The 21,789-nt window shown below is 50.0% G+C and overlaps 1 protein-coding gene across 7 annotated transcripts in view; it reads right to left on the bottom strand.

Annotated features, from left to right (window-relative positions):
• Window positions 1-21,789, bottom strand: part of LOC128693051 (PTB domain-containing engulfment adapter protein 1) — a 325,835-nt gene that overhangs the window by 256,950 nt on the left and 47,096 nt on the right. The window contains exons 1-2 of one of the 7 annotated variants that reach the window (XM_053782554.2): window positions 7,574-7,592; window positions 5,466-5,521 (exon numbers count right to left, since the gene is read on the bottom strand). The exons of 5 other annotated variants lie outside the window; for them this stretch is intronic. The gene's annotated coding sequence lies outside the window, so the exon portion shown is untranslated. Of the gene's footprint in view, window positions 1-5,465; window positions 5,522-7,573; window positions 7,593-21,789 lie in introns of those variants that run through there. One more of the 7 variants, XM_070092167.1, reaches the window with a different exon arrangement.

The following is a 21,789-nucleotide window of genomic DNA, read 5'->3' as shown; positions in this document are numbered from 1 at the left end:
GAGGGAGGGGGATTGGGCGGGATGACGGTGAGGGAGGGTGAGGGGGCGGGATGACGGTGAGGGAGGGTGAGTGGGTAGGATGACAGTGAGGGAGGGTGAGTGGGCGGGATGACGGTGAGGGAGGGTGAGGGGGCGGGATGACGGTGAGGGAGGGTGAGGGGGCGGGATGACAGTGAGGGAGGGCGAGTGGGCGGGATGACGGTGAGGGAGGGTGAGGGGGCGGGATGACGGTGAGGGAGGGTGAGTGGGCGGGATGAGTGAGGGAGGGTGAGTGGGCGGGATGACGGTGAGGGAGGGTGAGTGTGCGGGATGACAGTGAGGGAGGGTGAGTGGGCGGGATGACAGTGAGGGAAGGTGAATGGGCGGGATGACGGTGAGGGAGGGTGAGTGGGCGGGATGACGGTGAGGGAGGGTGAGTGGGCGGGATGACGGTGATGGAGGGTGAGTGGGCGGGATGACGGTGAGGGAGGGTGAGTGGGCAGGATGACAGTGAGGGAGGGCGAGTGGGCGGGATGACGGTGAGGGTGGGTGAGGGGGCGGGATGACGGTGAGGGAGGGTGAGTGGGCGGGATGAGTGAGGGAGGGTGAGTGGGCGGGATGACGGTGAGGGAGGGAGAGTGGGCGGGATGACAGTGAGGGAAGGTGAATGGGCGGGATGACGGTGAGGGAGGGTGAGTGGGCGGGATGACGGTGAGGGAGGGTGAGTGGGCGGGATGACGGTGAGGGAGGGTGAGTGGGCAGGATGACAGTGAGGGAGGGTGAGTGGGCGGGATGACGGTGAGGGAGGGTGATGGGGCGGTATGACGGTGAGGGAGGGTGAGTGGGCGGGATGACAGTGAGGGAGGGTGAGTGGGCGGGATGACGGTGAGGGAGGGTGAGTGGGCGGGATGACAGTGAGGGAGGGTGAGTGGGCGGGATGACAGTGAGGGTGAATGGGCGGGATGACGGTGAGGGTGAGTGGGCGGGATGACGGTGAGGGTGAGTGGGCGGGATGACAGTGAGGGAGGGTGAGGGGGCGGGATGACGGTGAGGGAGGGTGAGTGGGCGGGATGACGGTGAGGGAGGGTGAGTGGGCGGGATGACAGTGAGGGAGGGTGAATGGGCGGGCTGACGGTGAGGGTGAGTGGGTGGGATGACGGTGAGGGAGTCAGGATGACGGTGAGGGAAGGTGAGTCAGGATGACGGTGAGGGAGAGTCAGGATGACGGTGAGGGAGCGTGAGTCAAGATGGCGGTGAGGGAGGGTGAGTCAGGATGACGGTGAGGGAGGGTGAGTCAGGATGACGGTGAGGGAGAGTGAGTCAGGATGACGGTGAGGGAGGCTGAGCCAGGATGACGGTGAGGGAGGGTGAGTCAGGATGACGGTGAGGGAGGGTGAGTCAGGATGAAGGTGAGGGAGGGTGAGTCAGGATGACGGTGAGGGTGAGTCAGGATGACGGTGAGGGAGCGTGAGTCAGGATGACGGTGAGGGAGCGTGAGTCAGGATGACGGTGAGGGAGCGTGAGTCAGGATGACGGTGAGGGAGGGTGAGTCAGGATGACGGTGAGGGAGGGTGAGTCAAGATGACGGTGAGGGAACGTGAGTCAGGATGACGGTGAGGGAGGGTGAGTCAGGATGACGGTGAGGGAGGGTGAGTCAGGATGACGATGAGGGAGGGTGAGTCAGGATGACGGTGAGGGAGGGTGAGTCAGGATGACGGTGAGGGGGTGAGTCAGGATGACGGTGAGGGAGGGTGATTCAGGATGACGGTGAGGGAGGGTGAGTCAGGATGACGGTGAGGGAGGGTGAGTCAGGATGACGGTGAGGGAGGGTGAGTCAGGATGACGGTGAGGGAGGGTGAGTCAGGATGACGGTGAGGGAGGGTGAGTCAGGATGACGGTGAGGGAGGGTGAGTCAGGATGACGGTGAGGGAGGGTGAGTCAGGATGACGGTGAGGGAGAGTTAGGATGACGGTGAGGGAGGGCGAGTCAGGATGACGGTGAGGGAGGGCGAGTCAGGATGACGGTGACGGAGCGTGAGTCAGGATGACGGTGAGGGAGGGCGAGTCAGGATGACGGTGAGGGAGGGCGAGTCAGGATGACGGTGAGGGAGGACGAGTCAGGATGACGGTGAGGGAGGGCGAGTCAGGATGACGGTGAGGGAGTGTGAGTCAGGATGACGGTGAGGGAGCGTGAGTCAGGATGAGGGTGAGGGAGCGTGAGTCAGGATGACGGTGAGGGAGGGTGAGTCAGGATGAAGGTGAGGAAGGGTGAGTCAGGATGACGTGAGGGAGCGTGAGTCAGGATGACGGTGAGGGAGGGTGAGTCAGGATGAAGGTGAGGGAGGGTGAGTCAGGATGACGGTGAGGGTGATTCAGGATGACGGTGAGGGAGCGTGAGTCAGAATGACGGTGAGGGAGCGTGAGTCAGGATGACGGTGAGGGAGCGTGAGTCAGGATAACGGTGAGGGAGGGTGAGTCAGGATGACGGTGAGGGAGGGTGAGTCAGGATGACGGTGAGGGAGCGTGAGTCAGGATGACGGTGAGGGAGGATGACGGTGAGGGAGCGTGAGTCAGGATGACGGTGAGGGAGGGTGAGTCAGGATGACGGTGAGGGAGGGTGAGTCAGGATGACGGTGAGGGAGAGTTAGGATGACGGTGAGGGAGGGCGAGTCAGGATGACGGTGAGGGAGGGCGAGTCAGGATGACGGTGAGGGAGCGTGAGTCAGGATGACGGTGAGGGAGCATGAGTCAGGATGACGGTGAGGGAGCGTGAGTCAGGATGAAGGTGAGGGAGGGTGAGTCAGGATGACGGTGAGGGAGGGTGAGTCAGGATGACGGTGAGGGAGGGTGAGTCAGGATGACGGTGAGGGAGGGTGAGTCAGGATGACGGTGAGGGAGGGTGAGTCAGGATGACGGTGAGGGAGGGTGAGTCAGGATGACGGTGAGGGAGGGTGAGTCAGGATGACGGTGAGGGAGGGTGAGTCAGGATGACGGTGAGGGAGGGTGAGTCAGGATGACGGTGAGGGAGCGTGAGTCAGGATGACGGTGAGGGAGCGTGAGTCAGGATGACGGTGAGGGAGGGTGAGTCAGAATGACGGTGCGGGAGGGTGAGTCAGGATGACGGTGAGGGAGCGTGAGTCAGGATGACGGTGAGGGAGCGTGAGTCAGGATGACGGTGAGGGAGCGTGAGTCAGGATGACGGTGAGGGAGGGTGAGTCAGGATGACGGTGAGGGAGGGTGAGTCAGGATGACGGTGAGGGAGGGTGAGTCAGGATGACGGTGAGGGAGGGTGAGTCAGGATGACGGTGAGGGAGGGTGAGTCAGGATGACGGTGAGGGAGCGTGAGTCAGGATGACGGTGAGGGAGCGTGAGTCAGGATGACGGTGAGGGAGGGTGAGTCAGGATGACGGTGAGGGAGGGTGAGTCAGGATGACGGGGAGGGAGGGTGAGTCAGGATGACGGTGAGGGAGCGTGAGTCAGGATGACGGTGAGGGAGCGTGAGTCAGGATGATGGTGAGGGAGGGTGAGTCAGGATGATGGTGAGGGAGGGTGAGTCAGTGAGGGAGGTGCAGCAGTAGAGATTTGGATAGTGAGGAAGATGCAGCAGTAGAGATGTGGGTAGTGAGGGAGGATAGTGAGGGTGATGCAGCAGTAGAGATGTGGGTAGTGAGGGTGATGCAGCAGTAGAGACACTTGGGTAGTGAGGGAGGATAGTGAGGTATGAGATATGAACATGGTTAGGAAATAAGGAAGAGTGAAGGAGGAAAGGAGAGAGAGTGGAAGAGTGAGGGAGGGGGACAGGGTGCAACATGGGAGAGGAATACAGAGGTACAAGAGGAAGTGAGGCATCAAGAGGCAATAAGCAGTGAGTATTGTCATTGTTGTTGTGGTGATGGTGTTGGTGGTGGTGGTGGTAATAGTAGTAGTAGTGTTGGTAATAGCAGTGGTGGTGGTGGTAATACCAGTAGTAGAAGGCGGCGGCGGCGGCTGTGGTGACGATGGTGGTAGTTGGGGGGGGGTATATTGTTCCTTGGTTAAGATAAAACAAATGTGAACGACGGATGCTGCTAAGTACTTAGATAAAAACAAGGAACTTCATGTTGCAATAATGGATTTAGGAAAGACATATATGATAAGGTGGAGAAGAGAATAATGTGGCAGATGTAGAAATGTAAGGAACAGGTAGACTGTTACTAAAAGCAATAATACCCTAAGTTTTCATGCAGGTAGTGAGGCTGGTGTTGAGGTATTTAAGAGAGAAAGGAAATATTTGCCAGTGTATGAAGACCTTACACAAAGATCCGTGACGTCACCATGGTTGGGGTTGTAAAACGCTAGGGTGTTACGAAGAAGTGTGAAATTAAAGATAACGAATTAGATGTAAAGTGGAAGTTGTCATAGTTGCTCTTTGCTGATGACACAGTTCATATTTTTGATTCTGAATAGTAGCATAGGTTGGTGGAAGAATTTGGAATGATAGCTATGTGAGAAGAAATTAAAAGTGAACATATGAAAGAGCAAGGTGAGGAGAGTAAGAAAAAATCTGGGAAATGAAATACTGGATATCAGACTAGGAAGGAGTATGGAGAGAGTGAATGTGAACGTTCAGGTATTTGGAAGTGGACGTGTCGGCAAATAGTTCTATGATAGACGAGGTCAACCATACAATGTAAGAAGTTTAATAAATATGGGTAGTGCAGTGTGGCATCTGTGAAGACTAAGAACTTTATCCATGGATATTAAACGGGGAATGTACAAGAGTAAAGTGCTACACTTACAGGGGTTTTCGAGGCTTGGAGATTAGGTGTGGCGCTATCAGAAATTTAAATTAGAGAGCTGATGAATTGTTGAGGTGGTTTGGGCACTTACAGAGAATGGAGCAAAAATAAGATGATCAGAGTATATAAAACTAAAGTGGAAGGAAGAGGAGGCATGGGCTGTTCAGGTTACGTCGGAATGAGTGAACACACGTGCTTTTTATTTCATGACGTGCTGTTTGAGTGTGAACAAGGTAACATTTATGAAGGCATTCAGGGAAACTGGTTACCCGGACTGCGTGATGGGTGTGGGAAGTAGAGTGCTTGCACTCTGAAGGAGGGGCGGGGATGTTGCAGTTTCGAAGGGCATCTGAACTTTGATGTCTATACTTCTCTGCAAAGACAGTGACTGAATGACGGTGAAGGAGCTTCTTTTTTTTATGTGCAAGGGGGGGGGGTCATCCAACCTCCATGGGAGACGTCCAGTGTGTTTAAAAAAGTATTACAGGATATACGATACAAAAATATTATAGAATATACGACAAAGTATTATAGGATATACGACAGAGTATTATAGGATATACGACAGAGTATTATAGGATATACGACAGAGTATTATAGGATATACGACAGAGTATTATAGGATACAAGACAGAGTATTATATATACGACAGAGTATTACAGGATATATGACAGAGTATTACATGATATTATAAGGTGAAGAACTTACATGTGCCGTTGTGGTCACTATGAGGGAAGTGATGGCTGCTGTAACTACCACACTACCTGCACATACAAACACAAACACACACATTAATCAATTGAGAGGGAAGAGGTTGCAGAAACTGTACCCCTGACGGGGACACCTATAAACTGAGGGATAACGGGACATTACTGAGCAGAGTTGCTCTAGTGAGGCCAGGTGGAGGTTGGGGGGAGGTTACTCTGTGGGACGGGGGTGTGGGACGGGGGTGTGGGGCGGGGGTGTGAAGGTGTAGGGCGGGGCTGAGGATGTGGGGCGGGGATGTGAGGGTGTATGACGGGGGTGAGGGTGTGGGGGGAGGGTGTGAGTGTGTAGGGAGGGGTGTGAGGGTGTGGGGCGGGGAATGAGGGTGTGGGGTAGAGGTGTGAGGGTATAGGGCGGGGGTGTGAGGATGTGGAGCGGGGATGTGAGGGTGTGGGGCGAGGGTGTATGACGGGGGTGTGAGGGTGTGGGGCGAGGGTGTGGGGCGAGGGTGTGGGGCGAGGGTGTGGGGCGAGGGGGTGTGTAGGGAGTGTGAGGGTGTGGGGCGGGGAATGAGGGTATAAAGTACCAGGGAACAATTGTGAGGCAGAGTATAATTTATCAGGTACCAGGGCACAGAGGCGTGAGGCAGAATATAAGGTATCAGGTACCAGGGTACAGACGTGAGGCAGAATATAAAGTAACAGGTACTAGGGTACAAAGGCAGAATATAAGGTATCAGGTACCAGGGTACAGAGGTGTGAGGCAGAGTATAGAGTATATCAGGTACCAGGGTACAGAGGTGTGAGGCAGAGTACAGAGTATAAGATATCAGGTACCAGGGTACAGAGGTGAGGCAGAATATAAGGTATCAGATACCAGGGTACAGAGGTGTGAGGCAGAGTATCAGGTACCAGGGTATAGAGGTGTGTGGCAGAGTATAAGGTATCAGGTACCAGTTTACAGAGGTGTTAGGCAGAGTATAAGGTACCAGAGTACCAGGGGAGTATAAAGTATCAGGTACCAGGGTACAGGGGAGTGGGGCAGAGTATAAAGTATCAAGTACCAGGGTACATAGATGTGAGGTAGAGTATAAGGTATCAGATACCAGGCAGAGTATAAAGTATCAAGTACCAGGGTACATAATGTGAGGTAGAGTATAAGGTATCAGGTACCAGGCAGAGTATAAAGTATCAGGTACCAGCGTACAGAAGTGTGAGGCAGAATATAAGGTACCAGGATACAGAGGTGTGAGTAACACTTCACAAACGAACGGAATCATTTATAAACATTATCTCTCAATCCAGAACAGGATTCGAACCTGCGCACTCTGCGTTAAAGAACACAGTACTCTGCCACACAGCCAGACACCAGATAAGTATGGGCGCCTAGGGGAAGCTAGGTGGTGTATTCCTATATCCAGGCTAGGCGCCCATACTCATCTGGGGTTTGACTGTGGCAAAAGTACCGTGTACACTGATGCAGAGTGCGCAGGTTCGAATACTGTTCTGGACTGAGAAAGAATGTTTAAACAGAGGCGTGTGTGAGGGGTTGGATATAAGGTAGCAGGTACCAAGATGGGGTGTTTATGGGGTGAGGTATAAGGTAGCAGGTACTAAGACAGTGAAGTATAAACAGCAGTACCAAGAAAGTGAGGTATAAGGTAGCAGGTACCAAGATAGTGAAGTATAAGGTAGTAGGTATCAAGACAGTGAGGTGCTAGGTAGCAGGTACCAAGATAGTGAAATATAAGGTAGCAGGTATAAAGATAGCGAAGTATAAGGAAGGTATCAAGATAGTGAAGTATAAAGAAGGTATCAAAATAGTGAAGTATAAGAAAGGTATCAAGATAGTGAAGTATCAGGTGGAAGGTATCAAGATAGTAGAGTATAAGGTAGCAGGTATCAAGATAGTGAAGTATTAGGAAGCAGGTATCAAGGTAGTGAGGTGAGGTGTTAGCGGGTATCAAGATAGTGACGTATAAGGTAGCAGGTACCAAGCTAGTGAGGTGTTAGGTAGCAGGTACCAAGAAAGTGAAGTATAAGGTAGCAGGTACCAAGCTGGTGAGGTATTAGGTAGCAAGTTATAGTGGTGGAGAGTAACACGTCACTCACTGAGGCAGTACACAAGACAACTGGTGAGCCAGGCCACTGTGAACCATCATCCACCTTGCTCCCTCCCTCCCTCCCTCCCTCCCTCCACACCTCTCCCTCTACCTGTGTTCCCTTCCTCCCTCGCCATTTCTCTCTCTGTTCCCTCCCTCCACATTTCTCCCTTTTTCTGTTTTCCTGCAGTAAAAAATCAAACAGTTTACACAGATATCAAAACAAAGAGACAGACAAACAGACACAGACATTTACCTGTCATCTCACATGATCGTGAGACACTAAAAAGAATATTTCTGCCAGAGTGCACAGTGTTTAACGGGTATCTGTTCAACTTGTGTGACAAGAAGAATACGAAGATTTTCTTCGAATTATTAACCAGGAGGGTTAATAACCCAGGATAATCCAAAAAAGTCACTGTCGTCAAACTGTATGAGTTACACTGAGGTCCTTTAATCTTGTCCCCCAGGATGTGCGACCCACAACCCTCGACTAACAACCAGGTACCTACTTGCTGCTAGAACAGGAGCAACAGGTATTAGAAACATGCCCAACATTTCCGGAGATCGATCCTTGGTTCCTCTGTGTGTGAGCTGAGGTCGCTACTAATTGAGCCACGAGCACCCTAGTATCTCCCTGGAGGTTTGCAGGGTCGTACTTCATGTAAGACTGTTCAACAGCCTCCCACCAGCCATAAGGGGAATTACCAATAGGCCCCTGACTGTCTTCAAGAGGGAGCTGGACAGATACCTAAAGTCAGTGCCGGATCAGCGGGGCTGTGGTTCGTACGTTGGACTACGTTCGGCCAGCAGTAACAACCTAGGTGATCAGGCTCTGATCCACCGGGAGACCTGGTCATGAACAGGGCCCCGGGGGGGGGTGTTGATCCCCGGAATACTCTCCAGGTAGGTAGGTAAACCGAGGAAGATTATTATCGGAAATAACACGGAGGGTCTTCACGTACTGACTCCTAAATGACGGTCATAAAAGTGGCTGCTCGAGTTCAATCCTGGTAAGTGTAAATTAATGAGAACTTGAGAGGGCGTAACGACCTACCTGTAGATAAGTTATCACCGCCTCGGCCAGGTCTCAGGTCAGGCCTCAGGGTTGATGGAGTGATCAGTCTGGCTGTTGGTGCTAGCTATACACATTCCAGCACAGGCACCACACCCCTAGTGATTCATCCCATCCTCCAACTTCGTTAACGGCTGCTGTGAAAATACTCGCTCTATATTTTACAATACGCGCCGCGCTGCCAGATGCCAAACACTCGTATTTTATATAATAATAATAATAATAATAATAATAATAATAATAATAATAATAATAATAATAATAATAATATCTTTATTTCTACAAGTACATGTACAAGGTATACAGTCCTAGCTGACATCAATGACATACTAATACATCGAAAGTCCCTTGTTATGCAGAGCATTTCGGACAAATTAGGTCAGTTTTTGTCCCAGGATGCGACCCACACCAGTCGACTAACACCCAGGTACCTATTTTACTGATGGGTGAACATAGACAACAGGTGTAAGGAAACACGCCCAATATTTCCACTTTGCCGGGAATCGAACCAGGACCCTCAGCGTGTGAAGCGAGAGCTTTGCCTACCAGGCCAGATAATTATACATACAGATTAACACCAGCTAATTTAAATAACCCTAATTTAACGCACAGTAACAAATATCAAGATACAGTAGAACCCGTGTATTCGGATGCACATATATTCGTAAAATCAAGTACATATTAGGAAAAAAAATCGAGGAAAACGTAGCGATATTCACAAGTGTTACTATTATGGGAACGATTTTTGACCTGTTATTCAATTGTTATTTTGTGTATAACTTCGTGTTATTTTTCTTTTATTATTGAAAATAAGTGATCATGACCCTGAATAAGAATAGTGAAGGAAAAAACTTAAATGAAACCTGTAAGAGCCACCATTGAACTAAAATAAGGAATTTATTCCCAAACAGGAAAATGTAATAGATATTGTTGACGTAGTTAAGAAATATTGTTGACGTAGTCAAGAAATATTGTTGACGTAGTCAAGAAATATTGTTGACGTAGTCAAGAAATATTGTTGACGTAGTCAAGAAATATTCATGTCAACATCTACCATATATTCTATTATATAAAACAAAGGCACAATAAAAGTGGTAATATGACAACAAGAGTTAAAATTGTTGCAGGTTCATGTATGTCTTGTTTCTACACGTTATTTTACAAGTTTAATTAACTAATATTCTGACTTAAAATGGTTTGTGAAGAGTAACTTTCAGGGTCTACAACGAATTAATACAATTTATATTATTTACTATAGAAAAAAACTGATCCAATATTGAAAAAAAAATCAATATTTAGAAGACTCCCAGGAACCAGTTAATCCCAAATACAGAGGTTCTACTGTATATGACAATTTTCCAACACCCAGTTATGTAAAAAAGGAAAATTGTCGAATAATACAGACGCTGGAATTTGGAGGCGGACGGCTGGATTAGTAAATGGGTTTATTTAGGTACATGTACACATACGTACAATTATCGTACACAGTGTAACTTACCCAGGATAACCCCTCCCCTCCCTTTCCCCCCCCCCTAAAAAAAAAAAGTCAAAGTGATCTATTTCCATGGGGGTCCTTGAGAGTCTGAGAGCAACTAATGTTCCTTCTTGTAAACCGCTAGTTTATCTGTAGTTTACCTTTCATATACCTTTGATGAATATCCAGTTTTACTACTCCCGAAGCCCGGCCTTGGGCCAGACTTGTCTGCTACTTGCCTGGTCAGCCAGGCTGTTTCTACTGGTGGCCCATCTGGCACTTGGTGGAGATACTTGTCCAGTTTTCTCTTGATGACTTCTACACTTGTCCCAGCAGTTTCTAACATCTTCTGGCAATATGTTGAACAACCTGGAACTACGGATGTTGATACAATGTTCTCTTATTGTGCCTACGGTGCCTCTGCTTTTCACTGGGTTTAATGTACACATCCACCCATCTGTCTCTCACTTCAATAAGTTGTTATGGCAGTGTGCAGATCTGGAACCAGACCTTCACGTTCTTTCCACGTATATATTATCATGTCTCTCTCTCCTCCGCTCCAATGACAACATATTAGGGGAGTTTGAGACGTTCACAGTAATTTAAATTTTTTATAGGCACTGTGCAGGGTGTAAATGATCTCTATCTATTCCAACTCTATTTCTCACGCCCTGAACGAAGCCATAAGCACTGCACAATATTCTAAAGCGAGAGAGCACAGTTCTGGGGGTCACAGGTCTCGCGAACTGGTCCCAGACCTGGGTTCCTGGGCAATTGGATTCCACAAGTCCGAGCAAAGCTCGGACTTGTGGAACTCAATTGTCCTCGAAGATTTGTTAAGTCATACCATGAATTAAATTTTCCTTTAGTGTATTTACAGCTTTTCAGTGGGAACATTTTGTATGTTAACTCTCTCTCTCTCTCTCTCTCTCTCTCTCTCTCTCTCTCTCTCTCTCTCTCTCTCTCTCTCTCTCTCTCTCTCAGTAACTGGTTATTTCAGCGTACAGATTTGGAAGGAGTCCATCCAGTATTTTCAAGTGTAAATTATTTTATATCTTCCTCACTTGAACTTCAGGGAGAATAACTCAGAGTATTTAAGATTTCCCAACAGACTGAGTGTTTGAATTCATATAGATAATGAAAATTTTCGATATACGTATTCTCCAGCACATCAGTTTCACCAACCTTACATGGGGCTATATAAGAATATTCTAGTTTTGAAGCATGGGTCGAGCTATGATTCAACCAATACAAGTACAACTAGACGAGTACAAAGATGAATGTGGAAGGAGTGAGGATGAAGGAGACAGTGTATGGAAGTGTAGACAATGTGAGGGACTCCTCCATACCTAGCTTCACTTGCTCTCCCTCCCTCAATCTCAACACCATACTGCCACGTAGTTCACCTGTGCGAGCATTCCATTAATAATCACAAAGAAACATATGAACAAGTTTTCTTACACCCCTTGCTGCCTCTCCCCATTTAACAGTAAAAACAGTTACTTGTGTGTCAAGCTAGTGTGTCGCATCCAGGGAAATATTTGTTAGAAAATTCCAGTCCTTCTGTAGTTTAATATCCCGTGTCAAAAAACTCCAGCACTTGCCTGAGGTATTCAAGTGTTAGGTAAGAGATATCTATGTACCTAATAATGTTAATTTAAAGACGTATTACCTTCTGGTGGCGGTGTAGGAGATGGGGAAGAGTTCCGCAGCCTCCATCCCTAAACCACAAGCATCTTCCCTGCCTTCCTTAGACTCACTCCCTCTACTTCAGTTCTTTCCTTCCACCACTTCTTCCTCCCTCCCTACCTACTCCCCCATCCAGTAATTCTCCCTCTCGTCAACACCCACTTTCTCCCTCCCTCCAGCATCCTTTCCTAAGAAAGCAACATTACGAGGTTGGTCAACGTTTGCAACAGGCAGTAGTGATGGCTGCACTCACAGATGGCACACAGGTTCCAGTCAACACAAGCAAAGCACAACACAGGTCAATACAACGCATCTCAACAAAGAACACTACCACACAACAGGGCCCAATACAACACTGGTCACACTCACTTTCTCAAACTTGCAACATACAATTCCCACAACCGCCGCCCTCGCACTTCCTGATTCACACACTCGTCATGCAGACCTACCACAACACACACACACACCTCGCTCGCTTTATTATAATCAACAACCAAGCCCTAAACCCACAAGGGTCATACAGCGCTGCTCGCTTGCGTTCAGTATACTCAATACTGCTTGTAGGTTGGTAGACACGAACCATCCAGGGAGATCATTACCTTCTCGTGCGTATGTGAAATACAGGAGTAGACTTTTTTTTTTTTTTTACCTATGATTTACTTTTCATCTGTTTCAGGAATTTTCCGGCCTTGGATCAGGCCTCTCTTCTGATTTCCTGGTTTACCAGGCTGTTCCTGTTGGCAGCCTGCCGGCCCACATATCCATCATAGCCTGCCTGATTTGTCACGGTACAGAGGAAATGAGCCAGTTTCTTCGTGAAGACTTCTACACTGGTTCCAGCAATATTTCCGATATCTGCTGGTAACAGGTTGACTAGTTTAGGCCCACGGATGTTGACACAGTATCCTCTTACTGTGCCCGTGGCTTCCCTGCTTTTTACTGGGACTATTTTACACTTCGTCCCTTATCTCTCACTATTGTACGTTATTATGGCAGTGTGCAGATTTGGGACCAGGCCCTTCTGACGTCCACATTCTTTCCCATATTCGAGCAATAAGAATTCGTTCCCATTGAATATCATGTTAATTTTTGTGTCCCCAGCAGAGGATGACACACAGCTGTAGTTTGTGTGTTTACCTATATTTCAAGAATGAGAAACAGTGCCTTGGAGTACTGAGCTTTTAACATTGCTGAGGCTTAATTTCACATTACTTACTGCTACTTTGTGTTCTCTTCAATAGGAAATTGCAAATACATTTGCCTACATTTCATGTTAAACCCATTAATCTAATTTTATGTACTATCACTCTAGCCCATTTGTCAAATGAATTACTGAAGTCCGTGTGCATCTGCATTGTGGGATTTTTCAGAAGCCTCAGTAATTTGTCATAATTGACAAGAATGATCTCCATGCTGCCTTTCATGCTGACTTGGGTTATGCAGATAATTTTTTTTCCATAAAATATGTAACTTGACGTTCTAGCGTGATCTCAAAGATTTTTATGATGTGTGATGTTAGTGTGACGGGCCTGTAGTTGCCTGCCAGGGCTCTACTGCCTTCTTCGTGCAGGGAGTCATGACTACTTTTTAGGACCTCTGGGATTTCGCCTAAATATAAACTCTTCAAAGTATGTCGAGTGCTTGTGATAGTGGTATAACTTTATTTTCCCTTTGATGAGCTCCAAAAGATTTTTGTACTCCCACAGCCCGGCCTTGGCCCAGGTTCGTCTACTGCTTGTCTAGTCAACCTGGCTGTTGCTGCCGGAGGTCCGCTGACCCGAATATCTACCACAGCCTGACTGATCTGGCACCTAGTGAAGATACTTGTCCAATTTCCTTTTGAATTATTATTATAATCAAAAAGAAGCGCTAAGCCACAAGGGCTATACAGCGCATTTCCTTTTGAAGACTTCTACACTTGGCCCAGCAGTGCTTCTGATATCTTCTGGTAAGATGTTGCATGGTCTGGGGCCACGGACATTGATATAATGTTCTCACTGTGCCCGCTACACCCCTGCTTTTCACTGGGTTTATGTTGCACTTCCTTCCATATCTCTCAAGTGCGTTGTTATGGCAGCGTGCAGATTTGTGACATGGCCCTCAAGTACTTTCCGCATATATTATCTTGTATCTCTCTCTACTCCGCTCCAGTGAGAACATATTTAAGAATTTGGATAGTTTACATTTCTTTGTAAATAATGCTCCAAGAGTCTGGCCCTGGTGCTGCAAGTGGGAAACCAACACAGCGGCCAGACTCAATTTACAAAAAAAAAAAAAAATGAAAACTAGAGCTGGAGACCACTACCCTCCTCTCGCCTGTGTAATAAACACAGACAAGCAAACAACCATCCAGGGACCACTACCCTCCTCTAACCTGTGTAATAAACACAAACAGGCAGACAACCATCCAGGGACCACTACCCTCCTCTAACCTGTGTAATAAACACAAACAGGCAGACAACCATCCAGGGACCACTACCCTCCTCTAGCCTGTGTAATAAACACAGACTGGTAGATACTCATCCCGGAACCACTACCTTCCTCTCTCCTGTGTATTAAACACAGACTGGCAGACAACCATCCAGGGACCACTACCCTCCTCTCGCCTGTGTAATAAACAAAGACAGGCAGACAACCATCCAGGAACCACTACCCTCCTCTCGCCTGTGTAATAAACAAAGACAGGCAGACAACCATCCAGGAACCACTACCCTCCTCTCGCCTGTGCATGAAGCAGACAGTAGACTGGTAGACAGCAACCATCCTGGAAGACCACTTCTCTCATCCAATGTGTATTAAGCGTAAGTAATAGGATGACAGTCATCCACGGAGGTACTACCCTCCTCTCTCAGTCATCCACGGAGGTACTACCCTCCTCTCTCAGTCATCCACGGAGGTACTACCCTCCTCTCTCAGTCATCCACGGAGGTACTACCCTCCTCTCTCAGTCATCCACGGAGGTACTACCCTCCTCTCTCAGTCATCCACGGAGGTACTACCCTCCTCTCTCAGTCATCCACGGAGGTACTACCCTCCTCTCTCAGTCATCCACGGAGGTACTACCCTCCTCTCTCAGTCATCCACGGAGGTACTACCCTCCTCTCTCAGTCATCCACGGAGGTACTACCCTCCTCTCTCAGTCATCCACGGAGGTACTGCCCTCCTCTCTCAGTCATCGACGGAGGTACTACCCTCCTCTCAGTCATCGACGGAGGTAATACCTTCCTCTCTCAGTCATCCACGGAGGTACTACCTTCCTCTCTCAGTCATCCACGGAGGTACTACCCTCCTCTCTCAGTCATCCACGGAGGTACTACCCTCCTCTCTCAGTCACCCACGGAGGTACTACCCTCCTCTCTCAGTCATCCACGGAGGTACTGCCCTCCTCTCTCAGTCATCGACGGAGGTACTACCCTCCTCTCAGTCATCGACGGAGGTAATACCTTCCTCTCTCAGTCATCCACGGAGGTACTACCCTCCTCTCTCAGTCATCCACGGAGGTACTACCCTCCTCTCTGTCATCCACGGAGGTACTACCCTCCTCTCTCAGTCATCCACGGAGGTACTGCCCTCCTCTCTCAGTCATCCACGGAGGTACTGCCCTCCTCTTTCAGTCATCCACGGAGGTACTACCCTCCTCTCAGTCATCGACGGAGGTAATACCTTCCTCTCTCAGTCATCCACGGAGGTACTACCTTCCTCTCTCAGTCACCCACGGAGGTACTACCCTCCTCTCTCAGTCATCCACGGAGGTACTACCCTCCTCTCTCAGTCACCCACGGAGGTACTACCCTCCTCTCTCAGTCATCCACGGAGGTACTACCCTCCTCTCTCAGTCATCCACGGAGGTACTGCCCTCCTCTCTCAGTCATCCACGGAGGTACTACCCTCCTCTCTCAGTCATCGACGGAGGTACTGCCCTCCTCTCTCAGTCATCCACGGAGGTACTACCTTCCTCTCTCAGTCACCCACGGAGGTACTGCCCTCCTCTCTCAGTCACCCACGGAGGTACTACCCTCCTCTCTCAGTCATCCACGGAGGTACTACCCTCCTCTCTCAGTCATCCACGGAGGTACTACCCTCCTCTCTCAGTCACCCACGGAGGTACTACCCTCCTCTCTCAGTCATCCACGGAGGTACTGCCCTCCTCTCTCAGTCATCGACGGAGGTACTACCCTCCTCTCAGTCATCGACGGAGGTAATACCTTCCTCTCTCAGTCATCCACGGAGGTACTACCCTCCTCTCTCAGTCATCCACGGAGGTACTACCCTCCTCTCTGTCACCCACGGAGGTACTACCCTCCTCTCTCAGTCATCCACGGAGGTACTACCCTCCTCTCTCAGTCATCCACGGAGGTACTGCCCTCCTCTCTCAGTCATCCACGGAGGTACTGCCCTCCTCTTTCAGTCATCGACGGAGGTACTACCCTCCTCTCAGTCATCGACGGAGGTAATACCTTCCTCTCTCAGTCATCCACGGAGGTACTACCTTCCTCTCTCAGTCACCCACGGAGGTACTACCCTCCTCTCTCAGTCATCCACGGAGGTACTACCCTCCTCTCTCAGTCACCCACGGAGGTACTACCCTCCTCTCTCAGTCATCCACGGAGGTACTACCCTCCTCTCTCAGTCATCGACGGAGGTACTGCCCTCCTCTCTCAGTCATCCACGGAGGTACTACCTTCCTCTCTCAGTCACCCACGGAGGTACTGCCCTCCTCTCTCAGTCACCCACGGAGGTACTACCCTCCTCTCTCAGTCATCCACGGAGGTACTACCCTCCTCTCTCAGTCATCCACGGAGGTACTACCCTCCTCTCTCAGTCATCCACGGAGGTACTGCCCTCCTCTCTCAGTCATCGACGGAGGTAATACCTTCCTCTCTCAGTCATCCACGGAGGTACTACCTTCCTCTCTCAGTCACCCACGGAGGTACTACCCTCCTCTCTCAGTCATCCACGGAGGTACTACCCTCCTCTCTCAGTCATCCACGGAGGTACTGCCCTCCTCTCTCAGTCATCCACGGAGGTACTGCCCTCCTCTCAGTCATCGACGGAGGTAATACCTTCCTCTCTCAGTCATCCACGGAGGTACTACCTTCCTCTCTCAGTCATCCACGGAGGTACTACCCTCCTCTCTCAGTCATCCACGGAGGTACTACCCTCCTCTCTCAGTCATCCACGGAGGTACTACCCTCCTCTCTCAGTCATCCACGGAGGTACTACCCTCCTCTCTCAGTCATCCACGGAGGTACTGCCCTCCTCTCAGTCATCGACGGAGGTAATACCTTCCTCTCTCAGTCATCCACGGAGGTACTACCTTCCTCTCTCAGTCATCCACGGAGGTACTACCCTCCTCTCTCAGTCATCCACGGAGGTACTACCCTCCTCTCTCAGTCATCCACGGAGGTACTGCCCTCCTCTCTCAGTCATCCACGGAAGTACTACCCTCCTCTCTCAGTCATCCACGGAGGTACTACCCTCCTCTCTCAGTCATCCACGGAGGTACTACCCTCCTCTCTCAGTCATCCACGGAGGTACTACCCTCCTCTCTCAGTCATCCACGGAGGTACTGCCCTCCTCTCTCAGTCATCCACGGAGGTACTGCCCTCCTCTCTCAGTCATCCACGGAGGTACTGCCCTCCTCTCAGTCATCCACGGAGGTACTGCCCTCCTCTCTCAGTCATCCACGGAGGTACTGCCCTCCTCTCAGTCATCCACGGAGGTACTGCCCTCCTCTCTCAGTCATCCACGGAGGTACTACCCTCCTCTCTCAGTCATCCACGGAGGTACTGCCCTCCTCTCAGTCATCGACGGAGGTAATACCTTCCTCTCTCAGTCATCGACGGAGGTACTACCTTCCTCTCTCAGTCATCCACGGAGGTACTACCCTCCTCTCTCAGTCATCCACGGAGGTACTGCCCTCCTCTCTCAGTCATCCACGGAGGTACTGCCCTCCTCTCAGTCATCGACGGAGGTACTGCCCTCCTCTCTCAGTCATCCACGGAGGTACTGCCCTCCTCTCTCAGTCATCCACGGAGGTACTGCCCTCCTCTCTCAGTCATCCACGGAGGTACTGCCCTCCTCTCAGTCATCCACGGAGGTACTGCCCTCCTCTCTCAGTCATCCACGGAGGTACTGCCCTCCTCTCTCAGTCATCCACGGAGGTACTGCCCTCCTCTCTCAGTCATCCACGGAGGTACTGCCCTCCTCTCAGTCATCCACGGAGGTACTGCCCTCCTCTCAGTCATCGACGGAGGTACTACCTTCCTCTCTCAGTCATCCACGGAGGTACTACCCTCCTCTCTCAGTCATCCACGGAGGTACTGCCCTCCTCTCTCAGTCATCCACGGAGGTACTGCCCTCCTCTCAGTCATCGACGGAGGTAATACCTTCCTCTCTCAGTCATCGACGGAGGTACTACCTTCCTCTCTCAGTCATCCACGGAGGTACTACCCTCCTTTCTCAGTCATCCACGGAGGTACTGCCCTCCTCTCTCAGTCATCCACGGAGGTACTACCCTCCTCTCTCAGTCATCCACGGAGGTACTACCCTCCTCTCAGTCATCGACGGAGGTAATACCTTCCTCTCTCAGTCATCCACGGAGGTACTACCCTCCTCTCTCAGTCATCCACGGAGGTACTGCCCTCCTCTCTCAGTCATCCACGGAGGTACTACCCTCCTCTCTCAGTCATCCACGGAGGTACTACCCTCCTCTCAGTCATCGACGGAGGTAATACCTTCCTCTCTCAGTCATCCACGGAGGTACTACCCTCCTCTCTCAGTCATCCACGGAAGTACTACCCTCCTCTCTCAGTCATCCACGGAGGTACTACCCTCCTCTCTCAGTCATCCACGGAGGTACTACCCTCCTCTCTCAGTCATCCACGGAGGTACTACCCTCCTCTCTCAGTCATCCACGGAGGTACTGCCCTCCTCTCTCAGTCATCCACGGAGGTACTACCCTCCTCTCTCAGTCATCCACGGAGGTACTACCCTCCTCTCTCAGTCATCCACGGAGGTACTACCCTCCTCTCTCAGTCATCCACGGAGGTACTGCCCTCCTCTCTCAGTCATCCACGGAGGTACTGCCCTCCTCTCTCAGTCATCCACGGAGGTACTACCCTCCTCTCTCAGTCATCCACGGAGGTACTACCCTCCTCTCTCAGTCATCCACGGAGGTACTACCCTCCTCTCTCAGTCATCCACGGAGGTACTACCCTCCTCTCTCAGTCATCCACGGAGGTACTACCCTCCTCTCTCAGTCATCCACGGAGGTACTACCCTCCTCTCTCAGTCATCCACGGAGGTACTGCCCTCCTCTCTCAGTCATCCACGGAGGTACTACCCTCCTCTCTCAGTCATCCACGGAGGTACTGCCCTCCTCTCTCAGTCATCCACGGAGGTACTACCCTCCTCTCTCAGTCATCCACGGAGGTACTGCCCTCCTCTCTCAGTCATCCACGGAGGTACTACCCTCCTCTCTCAGTCATCCACGGAGGTACTACCCTCCTCTCTCAGTCATCCACGGAGGTACTACCCTCCTCTCTCAGTCATCCACGGAGGTACTACCCTCCTCTCTCAGTCATCCACGGAGGTACTACCCTCCTCTCTCAGTCATCCACGGAGGTACTACCCTCCTCTCTCAGTCATCCACGGAGGTACTACCCTCCTCTCTCAGTCATCCACGGAGGTACTGCCCTCCTCTCTCAGTCATCCACGGAGGTACTACCCTCCTCTCTCAGTCATCCACGGAGGTACTACCCTCCTCTCTCAGTCATCCACGGAGGTACTACCCTCCTCTCTCAGTCATCCACGGAGGTACTGCCCTCCTCTCTCAGTCATCCACGGAGGTACTGCCCTCCTCTCTCAGTCATCCACGGAGGTACTACCCTCCTCTCTCAGTCATCCACGGAGGTACTACCCTCCTCTCTCAGTCATCCACGGAGGTACTGCCCTCCTCTCTCAGTCATCCACGGAGGTACTACCTTCCTCTCTTAGCCCGCACATAGGAGAAAGAAACTAACGACGTTTTGGTCCGACTTGCACCATTAAAATTAGTGTGTGACTACTTAATGGTCCAAGTCGGATGGAAAAGTCGTATAAGTTTCTATGTGCGGATTATTTGTGCTTTGTTCCAATCACGGTATTGTGCTTTTTTGTTCTTTATGTCACTAGAAGTAGATATCCGTGGTAAATACTTAACGGTATACGCAAGACCTATGGATTCTTCAAAACCACGGTACCCACCACCTGCTGCCACACTGACGGACTGACTACCTCGTCTTCCACTCTCTTCTGTATACATATCTAAAGTCTTCATATTGTGCCCATGTATTGTACTGATATAACCACTGGATGGTAAAACGTCTACAAGACACCCAGATGTTGCACATGTGTCTACTTCTTCATCTTGTCGGTATTGTGCCCCTTGATATACAACGAGGCGGAAAAAAAAAGATTCATTTGAGACCATATACACAACATCTAGTAGATGGATGTGGCGCCAGTATGGAGCCAGAACATAGTCAAGCATAAAGATACTACTGATGATGGCAATGAGATTGGTAGCGGAACTGAGGGAAATAGTACGAGAGGACCTCAAGAACACAAGCTAACAATATTAGCAGAGAGGAGAACCAGAGGATACATAATCACGATACAGAAAATACTCAAGACAAGTTGATAGAGACAGGCTGTTTTAAAGGCAAGCTAGACACACACATGGCACCAAATACACTGATGTGCCAAAGGTATGCTGAGAAGTACCTTTTCAGTCTTACGGTGGTGACAAAATGAGAGAGATATGAAAAGGTGGTAGAGTCAACACTACACACAGCTTCAAGAGCAGACATGGCGGGGTCCTGGAGACCAGAAATCAGCAAAACCGGTCTATAAGAGGCGGGGCTAGTCGCTTTAACTCGGCCCCTGCAAACACAAGTACAGACATGTACATACATACGTGTACAGATGCACACACCAATGTAAAGTTAATGAGAATAATAAAACACGGAGCAAGGTCAAGACAGACTGCAGAAGGACTTGTCAAACAAGGAGTTACAGGGGAGAGGAAGAGAAGATCGGAAACGTTAAGCAGGCTTGAGGCGAGAGTCTAAAAATATCGTTCAAGGAGAAATATCCAGATCAACCAGCCTGTGATGGATATGCGAGCCAGAGGAGTCACAAACAGCATCAACTGTTTGAACAGTCAATTAACACAAAAACCTGGCCCCGGGACTGGTGTGAGGGTACAAAAACTATCCAAACCCGTCACGAATATATTACAGATAACATGAAAGCCAAAATATCGTCAGAGATGCACATAACTTGAATAACATTTGCAATATATACGAGGTTATCTAATCTTAAAACTACCTTCAGAAAATTAAGGCACAGCAGAGTACATATGTCAGTACCATCAGGGAGCTTGCAGTACCACCATGAAGACCCTACCTGGTCAAAAATGTAAGAAAATTCAAGAAAGTACAGAGACCTGAAAGCCGAGGGGGCGAGTTATGAGGATAGACTAAAAGAACTGAACCTTGAAACAGAAGACCAGGGGTCACATGATTACGACATACAAGATACTCTAAGAACTGAAAATGAGAGGCACAGGTGCGAGAGGGCATGGATGAAAGCTAAGGAAACATATGAGCCACTGGGATGCTCGGAAATACTTTCTTCAGTCTCAGGCTGGTAAATAACATGTTAGATGTGGAAGTAGTAGAGGCACACTTAACACACACTTTCATAAGTAGGAATGACAGGGATCAGGAGACCTGGGACGACAATGCCAGCAACAGTAAGTCACGAGGCGGGGACAGGACCCCCGTCAACATATTGTAAGTCACGAGGGGGGACAGGACCCCCGTCAACATATTGTAAGTCACGAGGGGGGACAGGACCCCCGTCAACATATTGTAAGTGACGAGGGGGGACAGGACCCCCGTCAACATATTGTAAGTCACGAGGGGGGGGACAGGACCCCCGT

The sequence above is a fragment of the Cherax quadricarinatus genome, chromosome 38 (genome assembly GCF_038502225.1).
Source record: "Cherax quadricarinatus isolate ZL_2023a chromosome 38, ASM3850222v1, whole genome shotgun sequence".
NCBI lineage: Eukaryota > Metazoa > Arthropoda > Malacostraca > Decapoda > Parastacidae > Cherax > Cherax quadricarinatus.
This window is presented reverse-complemented; position numbering and strand designations above follow the sequence as displayed.